This window comes from Hyla sarda, chromosome 4 (assembly GCF_029499605.1).
Source record: "Hyla sarda isolate aHylSar1 chromosome 4, aHylSar1.hap1, whole genome shotgun sequence".
NCBI classification, from domain to species: domain Eukaryota; kingdom Metazoa; phylum Chordata; class Amphibia; order Anura; family Hylidae; genus Hyla; species Hyla sarda.
In genome coordinates, this window is record NC_079192.1 from 232,489,597 (window position 1) to 232,502,341 (window position 12,745).

At 43.2% G+C, this 12,745-nt stretch overlaps 1 protein-coding gene across 1 annotated transcript in view; it reads right to left on the reverse strand.

Annotated features, from left to right (window-relative positions):
* IL17REL (interleukin 17 receptor E like) overlaps positions 1–11,612 on the reverse strand; it is a 111,297-nt gene extending 99,685 nt beyond the window's left edge. The window contains exon 1 of the mRNA XM_056573736.1: positions 11,489–11,612. The gene's annotated coding sequence lies outside the window, so the exon portion shown is untranslated. The remainder of the gene's footprint in view (positions 1–11,488) is intronic.
* Between the last annotated feature and the right edge of the window lie 1,133 nt (positions 11,613–12,745).

Sequence of the window (12,745 nt, forward strand, 5' to 3'; positions counted from 1 at the left end):
TCATTCCTTTCATTAAACCATGTCTCAGTAACAGCCACTAAATCTACATTCTCAGATGCCATTATTGACCCAAGTTCATTGATTTTATTAACTAAACTGCGGGCATTTGTAGACAGGACTCTGAGCTTGTCATTTCTTAACCTCTGGGCTACTGACATGTTCTGGCATTGTTTCGGGGGGCAATTGGACTCATGGATTTTCACTCTTTTGTCCCCCCCCCCCCCCCTTCCTAGTTTAAAAACTCCTTAGCAAATTCTTGGAATTGTTCACTGAGTACATTTGTTCATTTGAGAGAAAGATGCAAACCATCTTTTTTGTACAGTTCCTTTCTATTCCAAGAAGAGCTATCATGAGACACAAAGCAAAATCCTTGCTCTTGACACCATTTACCAAGCCATAGGTTGAATTCCTTGATACGCCTCTGCCTATCATTCTGAACATTATGCATAGGCAGAACTTCAGAAAATGAAACAGTGGATGCAAAATCCTGTACATCATTACCAAGTGTGATAAAAGATTCCTTCACCTCTGCAGATCATGCAGATGGTGCAGTACAATTACTGGATTGTTCATGTGACCCTTAACAATCATCAGTGTAGATAACACATTCTCTGTTTACATTTGCTGCCAGGTAAGGGTGATTTTTAGGCCTGCATAAACAATATGAACAAGCATTTTTTCATTCAGCAACAGATCACTACACCTTTGAGGCTGTGGTGGCAGTTTTTTTTTTTTTTTAAAGACAATTTACTTTTATTGTAGAAAAGTAAGTAACAAACGTATCAGGCAGTAACAATGTAAGTCATACAGTAAAGTCTTAGAATACAGCAGGATCAAAATATACAGGCCTTCCATCGGCATCATAAAATATTCATGGAACAAAATCCAAGCGGCCAGGTAAAGTCTCAGTATAGCATGGTGTAGATAGCAGAGACAATATACATAATCAGATCAGCTGCAACTAACAAGATGAGGAGATACTGTCCTAAGTAACCTGAACCATATAGTTAAAGCATAGAGTTGTACAGGTTAACAGACTAAGAAAGCAAAATTTAAAAAAAATAAAAAAACTAAAGCTAACCCAAGGAGTTAATACCAATGCATAACTCACAAACAGTATAAAAAGACACACGGACAGACATGGGGAAACAGACAAGACAAATGGACAAGACACCCATAAAAGCAGCCGACCTCCAGATTCCTAACGAATGCGCTCTCCAAGTAGATTCTGAAAAAAATCACTAGTGGAAATAGGAAAAACTGTGATAATTAGCAGAAATCACTGTGTTAATAGTCAGGGAACCTTCAAAGCTCCCAAAGAACCTGCTACGGCCTCCATAGTGTACCATTGTGTGGATGCGAAGGGACGGACTATAGATATAAGCTCTGTATAGTACGAGGTCAGAAATAATCTCCATTTATTGACGAAACGCTTCGCCATCTTCTCCTTATGGCTAAGCGCTTCCCTTCTCTCCAGGTTAAATAGGAGTTTCAACGCCTCTAGTAAATGTGCTATCGTAGTGGAGGATGGCGAAAGCCATTCACGTAGTAGGTGAAGCTTGGCCAGAATGATAATTGTATGTGTTAATGGAGAGAGATGTACATAGGAATAGCAGTCCCCAGGCCCTGCAACCCCTATATGAAAGAGCGCCTCATAAGGACTTAGAACAGACCCATGCGCACCCAATGATTTAAGTAGTTGCGATACTTGCCCCCAGTAGGTGTGGGTGTGTGGGCATAGCCATATACAATGATATAGGTCAGCCTTAGGTGTAGGACATTTCAGACAATGGTTAAGTCTGGATGGGTTACTGATGGACGGTGGAATGGTGAATGCATATATGGCCCAGTGGATTAACTTAAGTTGAGTCTCTCTCCATCTTTCGTTAGGAACATGTCTTTGAAAATCCACCCAACCCGTCAATACGTGTTCAGGGATATTGGGGTCCCGTAGGATACTTGCCCATTTTGCCCCCACTTTTTTGGAAGGTGACAAGATGTACCATTTACCTAGTCTAGAATATAAATCTGAGATAGATCTGTCAGTCGTGGAGGTGACTATGGAATCAAATCCAGTAAGACTAGCCTCCTTACTAATGTCCATGAGTTTAGATCTGCAAAAAGAGCGAATTTGACCATATGGTAAAAAATGCGAGGAGGGAATAGCGTATTGGGAAGTCAATTCCCGTAGCGTATACCAATGCTCTCCCATGGTATGGATTCCATTCTGACACCACACATTAAATAGAGGGTTATCCTTCCCAGCTGGGAAGTCCAGCGTAAGCCAAGGGGAAAGGCGTTTGCAGAAAGTATATGACAGACCCATACGTCTCCGTAATTCCTTCCACGTGGCTATAGTATCTTTAAAGAGCAGAGAACGCTTGATGACTGGAGGCAAAGAGGGAATCGAGCAATGCAATAATGCTAACGGATGCCACAGAGCAGCGAAAGCAGATTCAAGAGAAACGTTGGAATAGAAGGAGGAGTTATGGTACCAATCCATGAAATGTCTCAGTATACAGGTTAAGTTGTAACTCCTGACATCAGGAAAATTCATCCCCCCCCCCCCTTCATTCACCGGAAGCATCAATGTCCGTAAGGCTATCCGGGGTTTCTTTCCGGCCCAAATACATTTTGTAAATGTGGAAGTTAACGTTTTGATATCAGTATGCTTTAGTAATAGCGCTATAGTTTGGAGGGAGTATAATAGCCTAGCTAAACTGCACATCTTGATTAGGTGACATCTCCCTAACAATGATAAGGGTAGACTGTGCCATTTATGTAGTTCTGTTTGAATTTTGACTATCAATGTGGGTAATTAAGGGCATACAAAGATCTGGATAGTCTACCTATTTTAATGCATAAATAAGTAATCTGTTGGGAAACTATTGAGATCCCCAAAGAATGAGTAAGCTGGGCGTAAGCAGATGAGGGTTTTTTTAAGAGTAAGAGCGAGGATTTGTGAGCGTTGACTCTATAATCTGAGTATTCACCAAACTGTGTCAGGGCATCCAGAATACGGGGCAGGTCTCTCGCCGGATCCTGTAAATTAATGATAACATCGTCTGCGTAGAGGGATGCTTTAACTACAGCTTCCCCTACCTTGATACCCTTGAACAATGTGGATGTAGTCAGGTATCTCGTCAATGGTTCCAAGGCAATATTAAACAAAAGAGGAGATACCGGGCAACCTTGGCAGGTGCCCTTACTGAGTGGGAATATAGGGGATAAGAATCCTGGAATGTATATTCTAGATTTCGGGGAGGTATAAAAAGAACTCAAAAGGTCCCCCTGAAATTCATAGCATCCAGCACCGCATCCAACCACTTCCAACTAACATTGTCAAATGCCTTCTCTGCGTCTAAAGTCAGTAAAGAAGGACATCCCAGATGACTGGAGCGGTGCTGAACAGCATCAAGAACCGTGAGGACCATTCGCAAACTCATGACAGTGGATCTATGTTTAATGAACCCTGCCTGTGAGGGGGAGATGAGGTGTGGCATAATCTGCGCTAGTCTGTCCGCCATAATGGAGGATAGAATTTTGGAGTCCACATTTACGAGCGATATGGGCCTATATGATCCTGGGTCTAGGGGGTCTTTGTTGGGTTTGGGTATAAGTCTCACGTACGACATAGAAGCAGATGCCAAAGAAGTCTGACCTTGTAACATTTGGTAATACAAACCAGCAAGCGTGTCTGAGACCTGGTCTTGGAGGAGTTTATAGAACTCCCCAGTTAACCCGTTCGGGCCAGGAGCTTTCAGGTTTTTAAGGCGCTTGATGGTCTGTACTACCAATTAAGATTAAATGGGCACATTTAAGAGATCCAATTGTTCCTCACTGATTTTCGGGAGGTCCTCCTTACTAAGCAAAGTGTCTCCAGGTAATAGATGAGTCAGAATAGAAATTGGCATAATATTTGCCCATATAATACGCAATGTGCTTAGGGTTGGTAAGGATGGCTCCACTAGAAGATCGGAGGGATAGTATGGAGGCGGGGGGGGGGGGGGGTTTGTCCCTTGGCCAAGGAGGCTAATAGATGACCTGATTTGTTTCCAAACTTATGTAAAAGTACCTGAAAATCTGTGTGGTAGTATTGCTCCCTTTTTGCCAACCAGTCATCAAATTCCTCCTTTGCCGTAGTCCAAGCATTTTTATGAACCTGGGAGGGGTCAGATAGAAAAGTTGTATATGCCTTTTCCAAGGATTCACTGGCAGCAGTATATTTGGCGGCCAGTTCCCTTTTTTTCCCTGCTGCATAGGAAATGACGTGACCTCTCAAAACTGCCTTAGCAGTATCCCAGAAGAGTGCCCTGTCAGCTGAATGTTCCCCATTGTGTATCACATAGTCCAGCCACCATTCCCGTAACAGAGTGGCAAACGAGTCATTCTTGTATAAGGCAGCCGGAAATCGCCACAGTATGTCAGTGCCATGAGGATGACGGTCAGCTAAGTGAAGAACAACAGGTGCATGGTCAGAAATAGCCATGTCCTCCATAGAAGATCCCAGGGAAGCATGCACTAATAAATAGTCAATACGGGACCAGGTTGACTGAGCATGAGAGAAAAAGGAGAACTGCCGTTCCGAAGGGTTATGTAACCTCCAAAAATCTATGAGAGAGGTGTGCTCTAGAAGGGGGCGAAGAACCTGGTCACGTCTCAACTCTAGTCTGGCGGTGGTAGAAGACCTATTTTCCTGAGGGTGTGCCACTGAATTAAAATCACCTTCAATTATTTTCACAGGTACCGGATCTGCCAGGATACAGGCTTCTATAGAGGCAAAATATGCTTCATTTGGGCCATATACGTTATATGCTATAAGTGCCTTTAGGTGTATCAAGCACCAAGGTGTGTAATCTACCATTGCCATCAGATTGAGATTGTAAAACCCTATGTCTGAGGTGTTTCCTAATCAAAGTGATGACTTCAGCCTTACGAGCAGCTGTAGCCGACCCCAATATAGTGCCCACCCAGAGTTTCTTTAGCCGAGCAAAATCCAATTCTGGCAGATGCGTTTCCTGCAGTAAGACAACATCCGCTTTGAGTTTGCGGAGGTGCCTGAGTATCATCATGCGCTTTTGGGGGGAGCGCAGCCCTTTAACATTACAAGATATTACTCTCATATAAGAAAATACTATATAATCACATACCTGGAGAGGCTGTAATGTAGATGGTGGACCTGTGGACTCTGGATGACCACTGCTGACAAACAAAGGGACACAAAACACAGAACATGCAAGAAAAATGAGCATACAGTAAAGCAAGACTGGCCATTCTAAAAAGAACGGAAATCAAAAAATTAGAAATGCACGTCATTGTATGCCAAAAGGAGACCATGACTTCACCTATTTCGGGGAGAGTACCAACTCCTAACTGTGCACTGTAACTAAGGTATAACAACCTAGAATAAAGAGGCTGGACAGATAGGTAAGCACAGTGGGTCCTGAGTATCTGTCTTTGCCACCGAAGCCCTAACGCCAGAGGGTAGGAAGGGGGGAAGAATTAAAAGTGGGGGGAGTGGGGGAGAGGAGAAGGGAGGAAAGGAAGAGCGGAAAGGTGGAAGGGGGGGGGAGAGGAAAAAATAACTGAAGAACTATCACAATGAAACTAACCCATCATAGACACTCCTAGATGAGGGTAACCATTTAACCTATAACAGGGACTAGTGCATCGAAGCTATGTCTACCGGCAATAAAAGAAAACAGTAATCAGAAACATTAGCAATTATGCGGATCTATGACTATAAAGTCCGCTAAAAATGTGGTAAACTGAATGCAGAACTATTCAGCTAACATAGTGTCTGAGAGACCGGAGAAAAAACAAACAGCATCTCCTGGAGAAGAACAAACACGTATGTAACCCCATCAGTGCCATAGAGAGAATCGGGTCTGGGGGTCCAGGAAGCGTCTATCATACCCGCCAAGTCCTGCCGCAGGTGGAGTCGTCATTGGTTGCTCAGATGTGGTCGCTGATGTCCATTGGAAGGGGAGAGCGTCTAAGGTGAGCCGACTTGGTTGTCGTTTGCGTCGTTTCTTGTCAGGGCTTACAATAGAAGCCGTGCAATAGGGTTGGGAAAAGATGAACTGTCCTCCATGGCATCCTGGAGATCCGAGATAATGTGGAAAAATTTGGCAGCTTCTTCAGGGTGATGAAAGGTATGAGTGGAGCCCTCCGGAGTCTGCACATGAAGTATCGCCGGGTACTGCAGATGAAACTCGAGGCCTTTCTTATAGAGGAAGCGCTAAAAGCCTTTCTTTTCTTGGTTACTTCTACAGAGTAGTCAGAAAATAGGACAACTTTGAAGCTTTAATCAGCAGAGGAGCTTTACGGGCTCTGAAAGTGCGCAATATCATTGTAGTCTAGGTAACGCAAAATAACTTGCAACGGATGTGGGTCCTTTTGCGTATTACTATCACCAGATGGTTGTATAGGTGGTCCCACCCTGTGGGCTCTTTCTCCTCTCCTCCGCTGCGTGAGACCCAAGGCCTCTGGCAGTTCTGTTTCACAGAGTTGCTGTAGCTGTTGGGGCTTTATTAGCTCAGGTAAACCTACTAAACGCAGGTTATTTCATCTGGATCTGTTCTCCAGATCCTCTATCCGATCCTTAAGATAAGCATTGTCCTGAATAACATATTTAATCGCAGGTATTGAAGCAGCAGTAGAGTCCTTTCTGGACCCTTCCTTCTACTTCAGCCACTCTCTGTGTAGTCTGGGAAAGGTTTATGGGAAAGGTCCATCTGAATCTTGTGAAGTGTAGCAGAGAGGGTCTCTATCATGGCGGACCATAATTCAGGGAACAGGCGCTCTGCCACCGCTGCAGCATGTAGCTTTAAGTCCACGCCATGAAGGGCTCCCCCCCCCCCCCGACTCCCCTCCTGTACCTGAGGGTGGAATGTCTGGATCTCTTTCCGGCGACAGCAATTAGAGGTCCAGGGTAGGCGGTACAGCAGTATCCATGTCTAATAGTTGTGCTGTCTCCGATGTGTCTGTATGAGGAGAGGAGTCATGGGCGGAGCCGTTCGCCTTCTTCTCAGCAGCCGTCATAGCCATTTTAGGCCCGTATGTTTCAGAGGCCAGGAGAAAGCCGCTGGAGTTACGCTGGCTATTTGGCAGTTTTGTGAGGTAACGGTCCATAAGGTGACATGCCGGACCTTCCTCACAACCTTCCCCCAGTCTGGCAGGTTAGAAATGCAGGTAAAGACGCGGTGGAAGGGCGTGTGGTGATCGCACAGGCAGGAGCTGTTCAAAGTGCATCCTCACATCCCCGCGCCGGAACCGGAAGACGGCAGTTTTTCATTTAGTTTTGTTTTTTAAACTACCAGTGCAGTTTTTGAGCTTAAGTCAGAAGTATATTCAAAAGGAATTGGAAAAATAAAGGATGAACTTATACATCTCCTACCTCATAAATCCACTTCTGGCTTTGGCTCTCAAACTGCAGTGGTGTTTCCATTCCAATTATTTTGCTACCTCTGTAAGTAGACCACCACTAATTTACGCTAATTTACTTCAGACTTTCAATTAAAGGATTTTTACCACTATGAAAAATGGGTCTAAATTAAAGCATTATGGGAAATTAAATATATTTTGACTACACATCGTTATCAGCATTCAATTGTTTTTGAAAGGCTTACCAGTATAGGCTGGACACTATCTTTTATTTTGCTTGTTGTCATTGGATATGGTCTGGAGTTCCTATTCCCTCCTAATCGTGCATAGTCAGTTCCCCTCATATTGCCGAGAACCTGAGCATGCATAAAAAAAGATAAGCAACAGGGGGAAGTGGGGTGCGGGATGGTGGGCTGTCACCTAGTTAGGGAGTCAGGCAGCCTCTTTAATGATCATTTAATGAGTTTTAGAATTTGCTGGGACCAAGAGAACGGCAGGGAGGAGGTGTGCCGACGTCCCAGTGAATGAGGACATGTGGCTGTGGAGGGAAAGTGACACGACCGCATCGGACGTGATGCGGTCCCTCATTGCTCTGGGTCCCAGAAAACTTTAAATCCCCAACTGACAGCTAGCGCATCGAAAATAAGGCTGCCCAGCTGTCACACTACATCACTGACACATAACACCCCCACTTCCCCCCACCCCCTGGCACCATTTTCAATGTTCATGCTCAGATTCGCAGTAGTGTGAGGAGAAATGAGCATACTTGGCGTAATGATGATCTCCAGGCTGTTTCCCATTAGGGATCGACCGATTATTGGTTTGGCTGATATTATCGGCCGATATTCACGATTTTGGACGTTATCGGTAATTACCTTGCCGATAATCCGATAATGCTCCCCGCACCGCCCCCCCCCCAACGCACCGCACACCGCCCCCCCCCCCCACTGCTGCTGCCCCATTGCCTCCCCCATCCCCGGTTTTATAATTACCTGTTCCCGGGGTCTGGGGCCCGCGCTACTTCTGGCTCCTGCTGCGTCCTGCGTTACGTTGTGCGCTGCGCAGCGCAATGACAAGTGACGTCCTCACGCGACATCACCGTCAGTGCGCACAGTGACAGCGCAGGACGGGAGCCAGAATTAGCGCTGGTCCCAGACCCCAGGAACAGGTAATTATAAAACCGGGGATGGGGGAGGCAATGGGGCAGCTGCGGTGGGGGAGGCAATGGGCAGCGGCGGTGGGGGAGGCAATGGGGCAGCGGTGGTGGGGGCGGTAATGGGGCGGCATGCGGTGCGGTGGGGGTCAGCGGCGGTGGTTGGGAGGTCCCCCGGACAGGCAGGGGGAGAGAAGCGGGTGGCGGTGGCAGTCTTAGGCCCAGCAAAAGCCTCGGCAGTTCATTGATTTAAAGCGCCCGCTTTAAGTCAATGATCTGCAGCGGCTTCTTCGGGGCCGGGGGGGGGTGTGGAGAAATAGCCGATAACTTATACCGGAATATCGGTATAAGTTATCGGCTATCGGCCTAAAAGGCCACAGATTATCGGTATCAGCCCAAGAAAATCGATATCGGTTGATCCCTATTTCCCATGGCAACAAGCAAAATAGAACACAGGCCCAGATTTATCAGACTCTGTGAGAGAAAAAATTGAGTGATTTTCCCACAGCAACCAATCACAGCTCAGCTAACCAGCTGAGGTAAAGCGAAAGCTGATTTGTGATTGGTTGCTGTGGGACAATCATTCCATTATTTTCTCTCACACAGTTTGATAAATCTGGGCCATTTTGTCCAGCTTGTCCAGTCCAGCTGATAACTTGTATTTACAAATATTTTCCATAATGTTTCAGTTTAGCCCTATTTATCATAGTGGTAAAACCCTTTTAATTCTTCACTTTCATTTTTGGAAGTTGTCACAAAGAGATTTTATTTAAAGAATTTAGTGGATCTTTACTTTATCATTTCAACATGATATTGTAATGACCTTCTTGAATCTTGGTTGTTCATAGCTATAGCCAGAGTGTTTGCAGTTGCCATGCAAGAACTGCCATCTAGTGTATGTTCACAAGTGACAGATTTGTTGCAGAAAGTTCTACAGCTGCAAACATTTTTTTCCATGAATCTAAATGGAATAGTAACATAAATGTATGTAACAAATCTGTTGCATGTGGATATGTCATTTCACCTAAACAAGGGATTTCACAACCTCTGGTACATTGAGGGTCCCCCCAGCCCACCCCTCAGGAATAACTCCTATTGACTTTAATGGGGTTACATAAACCGTTCAGCATTATGATCTACACTGCTTATGTGACTCCATTTAAACTTGGAATATCCCCTTTAATCTAGGTAGTTTGAGAGTAGAGACACAAGTTTTGTAAATGGAATTATCAGAGAACAGTAGACATATGTCAAATGCTAAAACTAGTTTTGGCCACATGTAATTTTGCCCTTTAACGTTTAGTTAGTAATCTGGGAAATTCCGTTGTCAAACTGTAAACACCCAAAGTAATTGTAATAGTAGGTATATAAGATGAATGCATTTACAAAGAAATGCCAAGTACATAAGTATGCTCACAGATCTTTATCATGGACACAGCAATGCATGATATCATTATCTGATCTAAAGATTAACACAAACACTTCAAGGGTTTACTGGCTTTATGTAAATAAAGCTTAATCACTGTATAACAAACAGCCATCCAACCTTTTAATATACCATCTCCCTTATTATTCTAGATACCTTAGTCTACATTTTACCTTTAAAGGGGTACTCCGGCACTTAGACATCTTATCCCCTATCCAAAGGATAGGGGATAAGATGCCTGATCGCGGGGGTCCTGCCGCTGGTGACCCCCGTGATCTTGCACGCAGCACCCCAGCACTTAGGATAGGGGATAAGATGTCTAAGCACCGGAGTACCCCTTTAACTTCTTAAAGTAATGCAAAATATTGTATTATGCATATTATATATATAGCTTGAAGTCCTAATTGCCTGTAAAGTGGTAGTGTGAGCAGCCACACTTGGTTGAAATCTCTAGACCATTTTGGAGTGGAATATTATGTTGTAAAACCCAGGATCTTTTTAGAACTTTTGTGATCGCTTCAGAGCAGCAGACGCTGATACACACCCCTTGCTGCCTTTCTTTATAAAGTGCAGTATAGAGTTGTGCCTTAGTGTGAACATAACCTAAGGGTGTATTTACATGCAGTAGATGTGTTGCATTTTTTGCATTGTATTTGCATTTATTTTATTTTTTTTGCAACATTCCTACTGATCATGAGCTTGTAGAAATCCATGTTTCCTGTGAAAACAACCCCATTCAAATGAATAGAGTTGATTTTTAATCACATACATTTTGGCAATAAATCTACCACATATGTATGTGCAGTTTAAGAAAAATGACATTTAATTCTGTCTGGAAATGCCAATTCAGCTTAATGATTAGCTAAGCAGGCATTTTCATCAGTAGCAAAACTTTACAGGAAAAAGCAGAAAGCAGCATGGAACAAGCACTGTCAACATGGATGCTGTGGGGGATCAGGGCAGGTGAGTATGGCTACGAAAAATAACACTGCAGCTTGAGGCATTTAAAAAGAAAAATCCCGAGCTGGAAAACCCCTTTCACAATTAATAATAAGGATGCTTATTTGTAGAAACAGGTCTGACTGCATATCCTTGTTGCTAGAGCATACATACTAAAATCAGCATCAAATCAGCATATTACAATTATTTATTAGTACTACTACTACTACCACTACTACTACTACACACAGATGTAAGCAGTGGCAAGCTGTGTATTAGTAAATACATTACACAAATAGTAAAGCAATGCATAGAGCCTTTCAACAACAGTGACATCTACTGTCAGCTTGTGGAAAAATTACTCCTATTTACACTTAGCAACATGAAAAACTGTTCTGTGCATGTTAAGTCTGCAGTTAATTCTATTTTATACACATACATTTCTATTGAATTACCTATTTATATGGCTATATAATAGAACTACCAGAAGCAGCCAAATAAGCTAATCATAATTTATACTATAATGTTTTAATAATGTTGAAATACAGTAGAATAACCACAAACATGCATGAGAAGCTGCTTACCTGGGAGCATGATATTCCACAGCCTTTAATTTTTTGTATTGAATGACAGTTAGCAAATCCAAAGACAAATATAATTAGAACATGAGATCCTATTTTTTTCCAGTACAGAAAACGTTTTCTGTTGTTAAATGTCATGTCTACTCTCACTGTCAGTGACCGTTCTGTGTACATACAAGAACAACATTCCTGCTTTTTATGTGCCAAAACCCCGCCTTATACTTTGTTGCCACGCCCTCTATGTTGCAATAAGGACTTTCCCTTGTGATGATGGCTGCCTGTTGTCATCAGGCAATAGTTTTTTTTTCTTGGGTGGTATTTTATTCACTGAGGATACTGATAAGTATACACAACACGTTTTTTTTATTAATTTTATATATCATATTTTGATTTTGTGGGATGGCGATAGGTATCCTTTTCACAATTTTGTTGGAACACTGAATACAAATGAGATAGGTATGTTCCTCTTCATATTGGAAATTAAGGAGAGAAGTATCAGTTTTCTGGGTCCTATTGATGGGAGTCTGCAAACTAGAACTTATGGGGGGGAAAAAACTGCAAGGAATAATTTGTTGCATTTGGAGAGTTGGCATCCAACTCCCCTTAAAAAAGGAATTTCAACAGGACAGTTCCTTCTCATGAGGCAGAATGGTTCGTAGGAGGTGGCTTTTGAAGAAGAGTCTGGAAAATTGATAAGAAGAGTCATGGAGAGGGGCTATCCCTGAAAAGGCATACTGGCGAGCTAAAAATAGCTCATGGTCTCAACTTTTTGAGACTAAGGGTATGTTCACACTAAGGAATTGGAGAGGAATTTACTTGCATAAGGGTCTATTCACACGGCAGAATTTCCACACATCCGCACCAATTCCGCTTCCGCATTCATCTGGGTGGTTTCTGGCCTGTGTGGATTTTGTGCGGAATCCGCATGCGGAAATACAGAAGTATGAACGGGAGAGTGGAATCCTATAGAAGTCTATTGGGCTTTAACCCCTTAAGGACCCGGGCTTTTTCCGTTTTTTTCATTTTCAATTTTTCCTCCTTAACTATAAAAAATCATAACTCTTTAAAATTTTCACCAAAAATTCTATATGATGGCTTATTTTTTGCGTCACTAATTCTAATTTGTGATGACATTAGTCATTTTATCCAAAAATCGACGGTGAAACGGGAAAAAAAATCAATGTGCGACAAAATTGATGAAAAAACACTATTTTGTAAGTTTTGGGGGCTTCCGTTTTTACGCAGTACATTTTTCAGCAA